A 14,336-nucleotide genomic window follows, 5' to 3' on the forward strand; every position below is an offset into this window, starting at 1 on the left:
GTTTTTTTTTTTTTTTCAGTCAACTTAACATGTTAAGTTTTCACTGTCAAAACTAGTTTGTGAGTTGAATTAACGAGAGTTTCTGTCACCTCAACTGAAAAGCATATGCTGAATCAATACAACAATGATGTTACATTCTGAACATTCATCACGAGATCTAACGTGAAGTGCGAAGCAGACAGAAGACGATAGATGTTGTAGGGCAAGAGTGAAATCTTCCACCATTGTCAAATTTGATAAGTAAATAGTTGTTCATAATGATTTCATCACTTGTAAAAACAACATGTACTATATAATAGTATATTGTTTATAATAGAAAACAATACAAATATTGTTTAGGTCATTTCTACATCGAATTAAACCGCAGCTAACCCACACATAGTTTGGCTAATCTCATTATATTGTTGCTAGCCAGCGAACTAAAGCTAAATATCTATAAATGTAACGAAACACAACTAGCTACGTAGTATTTCCTCTAGTCACTTAATACATGTTTAATATATCAACAATTTCTCTCCATGAGTTGCAAAAATCAGCGGGGAGGTTAGCCTGAGGAAGATATTCACAGGCGACATGATAAGCTATCCTCCAAGATATTGCTACATATCACAATATGTAAATATGTGTGTGTGCACCGCATTCAGTGTTAATTTATCTATTTTATTTTTATTTCTTTTTTAATGTGAATGCGAGAATACAGAGCAGGAAGTGTGTGGTGTTACAAGAGCAAAAACCGTGAGAGAGAACTTAATTAAGTGCTCGCGCACTGTGTAGTGAGGTGTCGTTCATGAATGAATCGTTCATTTTGAGCGAATCTTTAATATGATTCGGGAACAACGAGTTGTCTCAGAGAGTGATTCGTTCATTTTTGAACACGTATGCGCAGCAACATCACCACAGGTTCTGTACCGGAAACAGAACTGATTAGTTCACCTCTGGAGTCTTTGGTTCACTTCACAGCCCCACTGCCTTCAGAATATGGGGCAGTCACATGATGAATGAATGCCTCGAACCTGAAGACTTGAGACATAAACTAATCAATGTGACGTGACAAACGAAGAACAACTCGGATCGGGAGGTGAGGTGAACTAACAGACTGCGTAGCCTAATGCTATGTAATTAAATAATAATTTATGTTTCTCATAATTCGGCCTTGGTTGCATTAGCCTATAGTTTATTTTTTATTCCAAATGTGATCAACGTTTGCATAAGTCCTAGATGTGTTGGGGAATTTAACATGTAACATTTTAATTTTATTCTGCTGAAATGAACGAAGTGACTCAAAAAAAAAAGATTAGTTCATTTTGCTGAACGAGATTTAAAGATCCGAGTCATTAAAATGATCCGAACTTCCCATCACTAAACTGTCTGACTCGGGCACCCGCATGCTTTCTGTGTGGGCGCGTGCTTTGTGATGTGTGCTTGCGTTAACACAGGTGAGTGGTCAAGTAAACAAATTTACAGGCCAAGTCCTATCTTAAGTGGATGACAGTGTATACTACAATGCATCGGCCATAATATCGTTAAAGTTAATAAAACAACAAAGGAAAAGATAAGTCATCATTGCTCTGAGTTACTTTACTCCTGAATGGTTGTGTTAATATTTGTGACTATGCTTGCACTTAGATTTTAAGCAGTTTGTTTAAGTATGCAATTCTTTAAACGTAATATATATATATATATATATATATATATATATATATATATATATATATATATAAAAACTTGTAATTTTCTGATGCGGTGTGCCGTCAGGGCTCTCATCTGTGTAGCATGGCAGTTTAACGTAGCCCCGGTCGGAGCGCCAGCTGCTGCTGTCACAACTATTAAAGAATCGTTTATCATAATAAAGAAGCTATCATATGATTTTTGTATGTGCCGTCGTGAGTATTAAATGGTCTGCACTTATATAGCCCTTTTATCCAAAGCGCTTTACACTGTGTCTCATTCACCCATTCACACACACACACACACTCACACACCAATGGTAGCAGAGCTGTCATGCAAGGCGCTAACTTGCCATCAGGAGCAACTTGGAGTTCAGAGTCTTGCCCAAGGACACTTCGGCATGTGGAGTCATGTGGGCCGGGAATCGACCCAACCCTATGATTAGTGGACAACCCACTCTACCACCTGATCCACAGCCAGGTCCTTGATCTTGCATGCGTTAAGGCAGGCTGAGTGAGTGCAGTCGTTTTGGTATAGCTCCCCCCCTCACGGAGCCACGTTGCCACTCTGAGGCTGCTTAATTCTTGGCCAGTTTTTTTAACTTCAAAATAAAATGTATTTTTGTATGGAAACCCATGCCTCTTGCCTGTTCTAAGTGGAACGTATTTGTGTGTCTATATTTGGGTTATTTTCCCCGTTTCCTCGGGGTGGCGTAGTTGTTGTAAAACGAGCCACGTTGCTAAACTCCCTCATTAGCTTTGCTTACAATATCAATATGTATATGAACCGCTGGCCATGAAATATATCAAGAGATTTGGTGAGAATCTATTACTTTGGTCCTGATCTTGCTTGTGTACACTGTTTATTACATTTTTGTATGACTTTTTTTTCTTTTCTTCATAGAATTATTTCAGGCACAGAAGTAACTTTGTCTTTTTTGTCATACCCAATATGAAACAAATATTAAACTTGCATTTTTTGTTCTTTTACCTAAAGTAAAATGTAACTTTATGGACTTGGCAGCAGTGCTGTAGTACTTTGGAATGGAACCTCATGACCTTTGACCCGCACTGTGAAAATTCAAATGCCTTTTTTTGCAGTGTTGTTTAACATGTTTCTGTGTTATGTTTGTTTGATGTTCTGTAATGACTGAATGTCAGCGCAGAATTCACCAGACTTGTGTCGATGGACCTGAGCAAGTTCTTTTATGAGGGTCTTGACAAACACACGTCTCAAAGCTGCTGTATTTGTACCGCTCAAGGCGCCATGCAGACATCGCAGAAAGGAGTGCCATACTGGAGAGCCTGGATTAAAATGTGAGTAGGTTTATTTCAAGTGTACTTGTTTTGTAAATACTGTGGTCATTTCCTTTCTTGCTATTTCTCTTTTCCTGCATAATTTGAATATAAAACATTTGTACTTTTGAGGCATCAAATAAACGGAAGAGAGTTGCAGTACAGTTGGGGCTGCCACTGTCCATGCGGGAGAATCCATCTCAGTTCTTAGAGATCTGTGAGGAAAGTAAGAAGGGATGTTGGAAGATATTCTGATAACAGAAGTCCATGTATTGATATTTCCAGATATTTTGATGGATTTTACCTTATTTTATTTTCATGACAGATGATAAATTTCAGGACGTTGTACTGTATTTTTTACCACCTTCTAATATTAATGCATTGTGTGATAACTAGTAAAGTTAAGATCGATTCACTCATGCTGTTCTTAAGTCGTTGAGCTTGTGAGGTTGTATGTGTGAAAGCACATTTTAAAATTTGTTGTTGTTTTTAATACAGCGCACAGATTCTGAAGAAGAGTCAATCAAGGGCGTGACTGTTGGAATCATTACAGTTGTGGATGATGTGATGGACCCTATTCCATGTGACTGCAGTGATGTAGCTTTTGTAATCGAAAAGGTTGTCGTTCTACGCAATTTTGGTGATGTACCAAATGCATTTGTCAGCTTGATGGGGTTCAAATGTTCAAATGCAGCATCAACTGAGGAAAGTGAATGCAAACTGTCAGTGTTGTCGTTGTACCTGCACTAATACCACACAAACTCATCAGCCAAAACGGCAGCATCAGCGAGTGAAGAGACTTTTTGCTCATTCAAATAAACCACAAGTTTGTCAGAAATACAGGTCTTAAATTCTTCCAGCAGGATCAATTCTTTTAACTGATCTAAAGTAACGACCTTATCTGCGGCGCACCTCTTATCAAAGAACGCAGACTTTTCACGCGCGAACTCAACATATGTTTGGCTGGCAGTTTTGGCATGCTTTCGAAATTTCTGCTGGTAAGCTTCAGGGACAAGTTCATATGCCCGTAACACATCTGATTTAACTGTGTCATACTCCAAGCTTTGTTCCAACGTTAGAGCAGAACTTCTTGAGCTTTTCCCTCAAACTTGCACTGTAGCAATAAAGACCAAATATTTCTAGGCCACTGCAGAGTGGCAGCAATGCGCTCAAACACAGGGAAATAGGTGTCCACCTCACTTCCCCTAAACACAGGAACTAAAGCAATGTGTTTACTAACATCTGATTCTGGCAGAAGAGCTAAATTGCTTCTTCGCTCGCTTTGAAACATCACAACAACAGCACTCATCTGCTCCAGCCCCACCTGCACCCTCATCTGGCCCCCGTACCAGTCCAGCCCTGCCTCCATCCCCTTCTGGTTCCTGCACCACTCTACTTACTGTGAGGGAACACGATGTTAGACGGATGTTTCTGGCAGTGAACCCCAGGAAGGCTGCTGGCCCAGACGGTGTACCTGGTAACGTGCTCAGATCATGTGCCCACCAGCTTGCCCACATCTTTACCAGAATTTTCAATCTCTCCCTGGCCCAAGCAGTCATCCCGTCCTGCCTAAAATCAGCCACAATCATTCCAGTGCCAAAGAAATCGCCCACCACTAGCCTGAATGATTATCGTCCTGTAGCCCTCACTCCAGTTATCATGAAGTGCTTTGAGAGATTGGTTCTTCAGCACATCAAGGACTACCTCCCCCCAGATTTCGATCCTTTTCAATTTGCTTATCGTGCAAACAGATCCACAGAGGATGCTATCGCCGTAGCTGTTCACTACGTGTTGAGACATCTTGAGCAGCAACAGAGCTACGTACGGATGCTTTTTGTGGATTACAGTTCGGCTTTTAATACAATAATTCCGGACATTCTCGTCACCAAATTGGTCACCCTTGGTCTCCCCCGCCTCACGTGTGCCTGGATAAAGGACTTTCTGACCAACCGGTTCCAGACAGTGAGACTCGGGCCCCACCTCTCCTCCACTCGCACGTTGAGCACAGGTTCTCCACAGGGCTGTGTGTTGAGCCCCCTCCTGTACTGTCTCTACACATATGACTGTAGACCAGTCTACAACAATAATATTATTATCAAGTTTGCTGACGACACCACAGTGGTCGGACTTATCTCAAAAGGAGAGGAGGCAGCCTACAGAGAGGAAGTCCTAAACTTGGCAGCCTGGTGTTCAAAGAACAACCTGACTCTAAACACCAAGAAAACCAAGGAACTTATTGTAGACTTCAGAAAACACAACACGGAGCTGGCCCCCCTCTTCATCAATGGGGAGTGTGTAGAGAAGGTCCACACTGTCCGGTTTCTTGGCGTCCTTATCTCTGCTAACATCTCCTGGACGGACAACATCACAGCGGTCATCAAGAAGGCTCAAACGCGGCTACACTTCCTGAGGGTTCTCAGGAAGTACAATCTGGACTCCAATCTGCTGCTGATCTTCTACCGCTCGTCCGTCGAGAGCTTGCTGACATACTGTATCACGGTGTGGTATGGTAGCTGCACCGCAGCAGACAGGGAGAGGCTTCAGAGGGTAGTAAGAGCAGCACAGAAGATCATTGGCTGCCCTCTCCCCTCCCTGATGGATATTTATACTTCCCATTGCCTCAGCAGAGGAAAAACTATCATTAAGGACAGTTCTCACCCTGGCTTTGATCTGTTCAATCTGTTGCCCTCAGGGAGACGTTACAGGTGCATCAAAACAAGGACTAGCAGATTTAAGAATAGTTTCTTCCCAAAAGCTATTACCATGATAAACAAACACATGTACTGAGTCCACAGCATATGTATATATTGTCTCAAACTGTGCATTTCATAGTACCTCCGCCATCCACCCTAATATCTATCTATCGTGCATATATCTTGCATATATTGTATATCTTGTTTATTTATTTTGTTTATTTATCTTATTTATTTATCTGTGTATTATCTGTTTATTCTTCTTGTGTATTGAATGTATATGTTTGCACGGAACAAAAAGGAGTGGCTCTTAATTTCATTGTACATGTGTATAGTGACAATAAAAGGCATTCATTCATTCAAAACCAGCAGGACTCACAGACGACGTGCCACGAGGCGCAAGCTCTAGCACAGGCGATGACTGATGAACAGGTAGAGGAAGCGCAGGTGCAGGAGACGCAGGTGAACCGGGAGCTGGCCTATTTCACAGCGCCAACTCTAACTCCAGCGCCTTCAGCTTTATCTCCTTCTTGGTTTCCAGCTCCAGTGTGTGGAACTGTAGCTGAGCTTGATACTGCTGATGACAAGGTCAAGGTTCTTCAGTTGCAGCGCGAGCATGGGTTCCTCTAATGGAGAGTCTACTACCGCGGGATCTGTGCGCGTCGGTTCCTCGGGCTTGGCCCCAGCCTCCGCTGCAGCCAAATCCTCGGAACCACTGACCGGTGATGCAACACCCGCCTCGGTAGGCTCAAGCATGACTCGCTGTTTTACAAGCTCCTCATACAGCAGCTTTTTGATGTCTCGCTTAGTGTCGCTCCGTGCAGCCGATACGCTGTAAAAGTCCGCAAGGAGCAACAGACCATCCTTACAGCGTCGCTCAATCTGCTCTAACGTGGGACAAAAGGTAAACTGATCCAGGTTAAATTCTGTAGCCATATCTTATAACCTGCACACACACGCACGCACGCACACACACACACACACACACACACACACACACACACACACACACACACACACACACACACACACACACACACACACACACACACACACACACACACACACCCCAAAGATAAAACCGCCAGACAAACGCGCCGAAAGAGAAACGGGACGACAGGAGGGAAAGCACAGGATGAGCCCCCAATTCTGTTATGGTCTAGGTCAGGCCGCAACATACAATAAAAAAAGAAAAGGATTGGCGAGACCAAGAGTGTGTTTGCTTTGTTTTATTCACCTTTTATATATCTATAGTGGTTTTCACTTCAGAAGCCGACCAGGCCAAAATAATAAACAAAAATACCCTCTAACTGTGCAGAAAGAAAACTAACTGAACAAGAAAAAGAAACTTACAAGAAACTGAAAACTTCACAATGTACATCTCCTCCATTTGAATTTTTGTTGTTGTTATAATGATAATTGACTTTTTACTTACAAGGAAAGAAAACAAAATAAAATGCACCGTCTTCCCTCACTCCCCAGCTAACCCAGAACCAGGAGAAAAGCAGAATCAACATAAATGGCGGTGACTTCCTACTAACTACTCTTAACCATGCACTATTTACACAGGTGCCTATTAGTGTGTTAATTAACAAAATAATATGTACATATATACACAAGAGTATCACTCGAATCGTAACCGGGCAGAGCATAAACAAAGTCGAATCAGGCATAAGGTCATACACGAAAAGCACTTCTCACTATACACAAAGCAATGGCAATGATCTGTCCTGGGATGGAGACTGACGAGGCTTAAGTACACTTCCGGAAACGTGCAGCCAACCAATCCTTGCGCACAAGGCCGGAGAAGGCGTGGACAAGATGTGATCATCCAGTAGCAAGCCGGAACGTGACGCATGCATGTTCCGGGCCTACAGAAGGGGGAGGAGACAGAAGAAACCCATCCCACCACCGGCACAGACACACAAATGGCACATAGAGCAAATATAAATACATTGGAGAACGTAACACCTATATAAATGAGTCGTAGCAGCTAGAAACAGAAAGCCAATGCTAGTTTTCATGCTAGGATTAAGTGTTTTATGTGCTGTTATTTAACCTGGTGATGTCCTAATGAAATGCTTTATTTTTCACTGACTTGATAAACATTCTCAAGACTTAGGAAGTTACTATTTTGAATGTTTGGTTAGATGTAGGCTTTGATTAGAGATAGATATGAGTTATAAACTGTATTAAAACCTGTTACGCTCCTACTTTTTCACGAAGTAGAACTGAAAATTTAGCAATGTACATCTCCATTTGACTTTTTGTTTTTGTAGTTGTTGTTATAAATGTAATTGACTTTTTCTTTCTTTTTCTTTTTTTAAGTACCACTTTGGTCTTTTATACTGCATGGGCAAAAACAAAACAGTCAACCAACAAATAAAGAAATAAATGATTAACATCTGGTAGAGAAAGGAGATGGGCTCAAGCCACCATTCCCTGAGTGTCAGCGCGAACTACAAACATGGCCGACGAGGACTACACTTCCCAGACCCGCACACATTTTCCGGAATTCTGATTGTGGACACCTGCACTCACTCACTAACACAGCATTTAAGAGGAAGTTCGTGCAGTACTAGCTCGTGAAGTAAACGCTCAGAATTCTCATCTCTGACGCTCACCAAGCCTTTGTACTCGTTTCTCGACCATGATTACCTGCCTTGCCCAGTGTTGACTGTTCGCCCGAAAACCTGACCTTCTTCTCCTCGCCTTCCTGTTTCAGCACCACCTGTGCTTGCTTCCTGACAAGGTACCGTAACATAACACTGAGCCAGATTACTACTATAGTTTCACAATCACTTCTAGATGTAGACAAATTTTCCACCATTCACTCAATATGGAAGCTGTCTTGGAATTATCTCTAGGGCTGGGCTTGCATCATTGAGGGGGAGGTTTGTATAATAAATAAAACAATAAAAAAGTAGTTATACTATTTATGGTACGGATTATGGAAACACTTTTCAATCAAACTCTTCTGAACAGTTGTACAGGCAAAAGACCTGTGATGAATATAACATCATTTACTGCAATAACTAATTAGAAATGACATGGTTTTTTTTTAATGTTTTCGTTTTGTTTGCCCCGGTGCATTGTGGGAGTTCCATTCCATCATATACGTGTCTGTTATAAATCCGTGTATCATTAGTTCTTCATGATTTCTTAATATTTGCATTATGGAAACTGCATCCTATTCTTTCACCTTACTTAAAGCCATCAATGATGCATTTATAAAGGGAAGCACAACACAACTACAGGACAATTAGGACAAGGAAAGTGAGAGAAATAGAATGATCATTTATGTATTCTTTTAAAAAAAAATACAACTGTGTTCAAGATCACAGCAAAAAGACAGTAGAGGAAACATAAAGGAACAAAAATATTTCACATTTCCTGTTTAAATTCAACAGTAAAATCACATGAACTGAAGACATTGTGACTTTTTGAAACCGGTCGTTACATTTTTGAGTCAAACGGAGCAGGTAGTGATGAAGAAGCTGCCTCGAAAGATCATTTCTGTTCCTCGAAGAGTAAAAAAAAAACAAACATTAAATCCTAAATGTATGCAAAATAATTATGTACATTTTATGTCTAATTACAGTGAACCTGACGGAGAGTGAAGCTCACAGAGGCGAAGCGTTCACGCTACAGCAAATTTCACCGGTTGACGCTAAACTCGCTCACTTAGGAGGTGCGTTTCTCTGTCCCGGGATATTCCTAGCACTGTGTGTGAAAGCTCCTGAGATGTCCAGCATGGAGACGTGTGTGTATGTTGATGTGTGCACAGTACCAATGGTCAGGATGTACTGTTGTGTCCGAGTTTCTCGTTCTCCTGAAAACACACACACAGGCGCGCACACACACACAGTGGAATTGTAAAGCAAAACATTGGAATATATATCTTAATCACATCTCATAGTCCTTTTATCAAGTCTGAATCAGTTTGACTGATTCATTTCGAGTTGATTCAGAGTCTAATCACTTTCTAGTGAGAATCAAATACTCATCTCAGTCTAGTTCGTTTGGAAGTGTGCGACTCTCACTAGAAAATTACTTGACTCCGAATCGTCTCGAAACGAATCAAACAATCAAACCAATTCAGACTGGACAAATGGACTAATAGAAGAGAAAGAGCAACAGGAAAGAGGACAGCCTTCCTGCTGAAAGCAAACCGGATCAGAACCTTACATTAGATTGTTTTCTATATTTTTATTTTAAATCAGTTGTGTTGTTTTTCTTCTTTCTGCACTGGATTGAGGAAACAGCAATAATAAATAAATGTATCTGTCCAGCTTCCTCCTCTTCGTCCCCCAGAATGACGTGTGGGTGACAGATTGACAGATTTAAATAAAAGAAAAGAATAGAAAAGGAGCATCCTAAGTCTCTTGTATATTTCAGCAGCATGGAGTTGGTCTAGTTTGGGCAGAAATGATAAGGCTTGTAATGTTCTTTTGGTGAAGGCTTAACTTTCAAAATTCATGTCTGCATTGGCCGGGAATTGAACCCCGGGCCTCCCACGTGGCAGGCGAGAATTCTACCACTGAACCACCAATGCTTAGTTTAAATAACTAAAGACAGAGTAAGCTGTTCAGGTAAGTATTGTGCTGCTTCAGCAATTTTGAAAAGATTTGAAAAGGAGAATCCTAAGTCTCTTCCTTATTTCAGCAGCAGTCACACACTATATTTCCAGATACTGTATAATATTATAATATCTCCTCTCTGCTCAACACGCATGTAATACAGTCTACATACCGTAGAGCAGTGTTTTTCAACCACTGTGCCGTGGCACACTAGTGTGTCGTGAGAGATCGTCAGGCGTGCCTTGAGAAATTGTCCAATTTCACTTAGTCTTAAAATTCTTTTTTATTAAAATTTATTCATTATTATCTAATCATCATCATCATCATTATCATTATTATTTTATCATTATTAAATAATAAGCCATTGTTGAGTGTCTGTGCTGTAATACAGTGACTGCCAGAGTAATGTAATGTTCGTCCGGGTGGACACACGGATGCAAGGCCGAAATGAGATAAAATAAATGGATTCCATTTAAAAGTGCACCTCTGGCAACAACATGTGCAAAGTGCCAATCTTGAGATGTTCCCACTCACAGAGGAGCGGCAAGATCACCCTTCTGCACTATGCGAGGTAATAGGTAAAGATCTGAAAACTCTTGAGGAGAAGTTGTCATTTTATTTCTATTCAGCCTCCACTGAATGCCTTGACTGCTGTTGGAAAGGACATGACTTTACAGGAGCAGGAGGAACTAACTGAACTGAAACAAGATCGTGGTTTAAAGCTAAGATTTGCTGAACTTCCTTTGGACAGTTTTTGGTTGACTGCTACCAAGGAGTTCCCCATTCTGGCCAACAAAGTTTTGACATTGCTCCCATTTTCCACAACATATGTGTGTGAGCTGAGCTTTTCAAGCCTAACTGCTATAAAAACTAAAAACAGAGAGAGACTGAAAGCTGGTGAAGAAGAGCTTTGTGTATGCCTTTCTTCAATTCCTGCCAGGATATCGGCTTTGTGTTCATCTAAACAGGCCCAGGTTTCACTCTGAGTGAGTATAAATAAATTGAGAAACTATATTGTAATTATATATACTGTATTAGGCTACTGAGTCTCAAGATTTTTCCAACGTAAAAAATGTGCCATGGCTCAAAAAAGATTGAAAAACACTGAATTAAACTACACAATTTAAGAAGCTACACTTACTTCTGCTTCCATTGTAACACTTTTCAGTTTTGGAGCAACAATAACAGTAACAGCAACAACAACAACAACAACAACAAAAAAGTGTTGGAACAAAATGAATCTTATTTTCCATTCCAGGTTGCAGGTATTCGCGGGTGCAATGCAACACTGTTCCACACACAAATAACTCTTTTGAATGGTTGAATGACTAAAATCAGAACACGCCACCAGCATATCTGACAAAGATGACTCATGAACCAATTCTTTAATCACTAGCTGAAAACGACGTATTGAATTTACACAAACGTCAAATAACAAACACAACATTCTACTTTCTCATGAATATGGTGTAGTGCATTGCTTAATCAGCAGTTTTTCTTAGAAAGACAAGATATTTAAATTGAATGAATTTAATGAAACCACACATCAAGCTGTCTTTTCTAACAGAACATTAAATTTAGCATTAGCTCCCAGTTCCAGAAAGTTCTAGCCAGACATTCAGGGGGAAAGAATCAGAATAAAATGTAAAATAAAAAAAGTAGTGAAAGATGAAAGTGAAGGAATAAACGAGGGGTTTGTGTCTTAGTTGTTGAGTAATTAAAAACAAAAAAAAAAGCTGTGAGATTCAGCGTTTGTCACAACGATGCCAAACGCTCTGCGTCTCCCGACTATTTCTTTGGGATTGTTCCCAAACTGAGAAATCAAGGTTCTTCAGTCATCTTTCCCCCACAATCAAGCTTTGGAGTTGACTCCATATTCACAATGACAATAGAGTCGACTCCAAAGCTTGATTCCTTTGAATCGACTCTATTCTCATTACCTGGTATCTACGAATTGACACCAGGTATTAGGAATCGCCCTGTTAATCATGATAATGATCCTATGTACTTAATATTGCGGGTTGTTCCCCTAACCTTTAATTCGAGATTTGTGCTGAATCGATTCTTGGAACAGTCGATTGCATTCAGTGTTGCAATCGATTTCAGAATATTAGCAAGGGTTTGAATCGTTATCATTTCCCCTGCTTCCATTTGTAGGAAGCTGCCTTAATCACGATGAACCCAGGCTACACAGGCAGGACCGAGCTCCGGGACAACCTGGAGGCCGCTTCAGATCCGTCTCCATGATTGTGCCCGACCACGCCGTCATCGCAGAGGTGTGCTCGGGTGCCGTCATTCATTACATTATGTAATGAACGCGATAACGGATGTATTCTGGCGTGTTACAGAACTGTTTCGCGTTGTCTTTTTTGCTGTAGGTGGACTTGTGAGCTGAGGGCTTCAAGTCCAGTGAGACTCTGGCGAAGAAGATGATTCAGCTGTATAAGCTGTGCAGCAAGCAGCTTTCCCGGCAGGACCACTACGACTTCAGCATGAGAGTCGTCAACTCTGTTATCGTCATGGCCGGGTATGTCCGTCTACGAACAGGGTGAACATATTAGATTAGATTCATCCGTTGTTTTTTCTAAATTGTTAATTAAAACTATCTATAAATGTAACAGATGTCTTGCTGGAATAAATCGAGCGTGTGTGTGTGTGTGTTTGTGTGTGTGTGTGTGTGTGTGTGTGTGTGTGTGTGTGTGTGTTCCAGGTCTCTGATGCGAGAGAACCCACACCTGAGTGAGAACGTGGTGTTGATTAGAGCGCTACGATACTCCAACCTGCCCAAGTTACTCAAGGATGACGCAGAACTTAAAATAAAATAAATTGATAAATAGTAAAGAACGCCAAAGCTTACATATGGAGTATCAAAGGTCATTATCACAGGATCACTGGAATCAGGCACTAGGAGGAAATTCCAGGACAAATTAGGAAATACAATTAACTGACATTTGCAAATTCTTTGCAACTAAAAAGCTGTAATTATATACTATATAACTTTTTTTTAAAGCATTTAAAGTATATAACATTAGCACCTTGTAATGTTATACCAGATGAAAGTAAAGAATCCTGGAACATCTGAACATCCATAATCTGAAAATCTTGAACCTAGTGTCAATCGAGTCAATCCAATCCTTCTTGTGTGCGTTTAGCGATATTCTGTCGGACCTCGTTCCTGGTGTGGGCGTCCCCGAGCACGACTACGGCGCGCTTCAGTTGAACATCGAGGCAGCTCTATGCGCCCACTCCCTGCAGCCTGTCTCCAGCATGACCGCCAAGGTGATCCAGCTGTACGAGACCATGCTGGTGCACCAGGGCGTCTTGCTGGTGTGCCCTACAAGAGGCGGTAAGACCACGGCGTACCGTGCCCTCGCTGACGCACTGCGCACCCTCCACGAGACAGAGGGCTGCGAGGTGAATCCCTTCTACAAGCCCATCGAGACCGACGTGCTCAACCCGCAGTCAGTGAGCATGGACGAGCTGTATGGTGAAGACGACCCTCTCACACTGGAGCGGAGTGCCATCAAACGTCCCTCGGCAGTGACACCGCCGACACGCACAAGTGGGTGGTGAGTGACGTACCTGTGGACGTGCCTGTGGATTGAGAAAATTACCCCCGTGTTGGACATCAACAAGACACTCTGTCTGGCTAACGGGGAAAGGATCAAGCTCACACCTTCTACACACGTTATTCGAGGTGTTACCCATCAGACACAGGTAGCATCGGTCCTAAAAACCATCACAAACAAGCACAAGCATGTCATTTCCAAGAAGATTTTTTTTTATTTTTTACGTTAAACGCGTTCCTGATGGAAAGGTCACACACAAACGTATCTTTAAGACTTCACTCTTTCACACGCCTATAACGAGCGATAAATGCATTCGAAGCATGTTATAAAGCCTCCGTAATGCATTACGCATAGTATTTAAATAAATATTATTATAATAACATGCACTAGACTACATTATGCATTATGAATTCTTAACGTATTGTTAACACGTCTTTACTGTGAGCGGGATGATGACCAGACGCAGGCAGGCTCCCGGGTACTCATATCCGTAGATGTACTGATACAGAGCCATTCTGGCCACGCACTTAT

At 41.4% G+C, this 14,336-nt stretch overlaps 1 protein-coding gene and 1 non-coding gene across 2 annotated transcripts in view; one reads left to right on the forward strand and one right to left on the reverse strand.

Moving 5' to 3' along the window:
• Positions 1 to 14,336, forward strand: part of LOC108272388 (piwi-like protein 1) — a 496,438-nt gene that overhangs the window by 76,536 nt on the left and 405,566 nt on the right. The window lies entirely within an intron of this gene.
• On the reverse strand, positions 10,140 to 10,211 carry trnag-gcc (transfer RNA glycine (anticodon GCC)). Its single transcript has one exon. It is a non-coding gene; the product is annotated as a tRNA-Gly (tRNA).

Source organism: Ictalurus punctatus, chromosome 12 (assembly GCF_001660625.3).
Source record: "Ictalurus punctatus breed USDA103 chromosome 12, Coco_2.0, whole genome shotgun sequence".
Classification (NCBI taxonomy): Eukaryota; Metazoa; Chordata; class Actinopteri; order Siluriformes; family Ictaluridae; genus Ictalurus; species Ictalurus punctatus.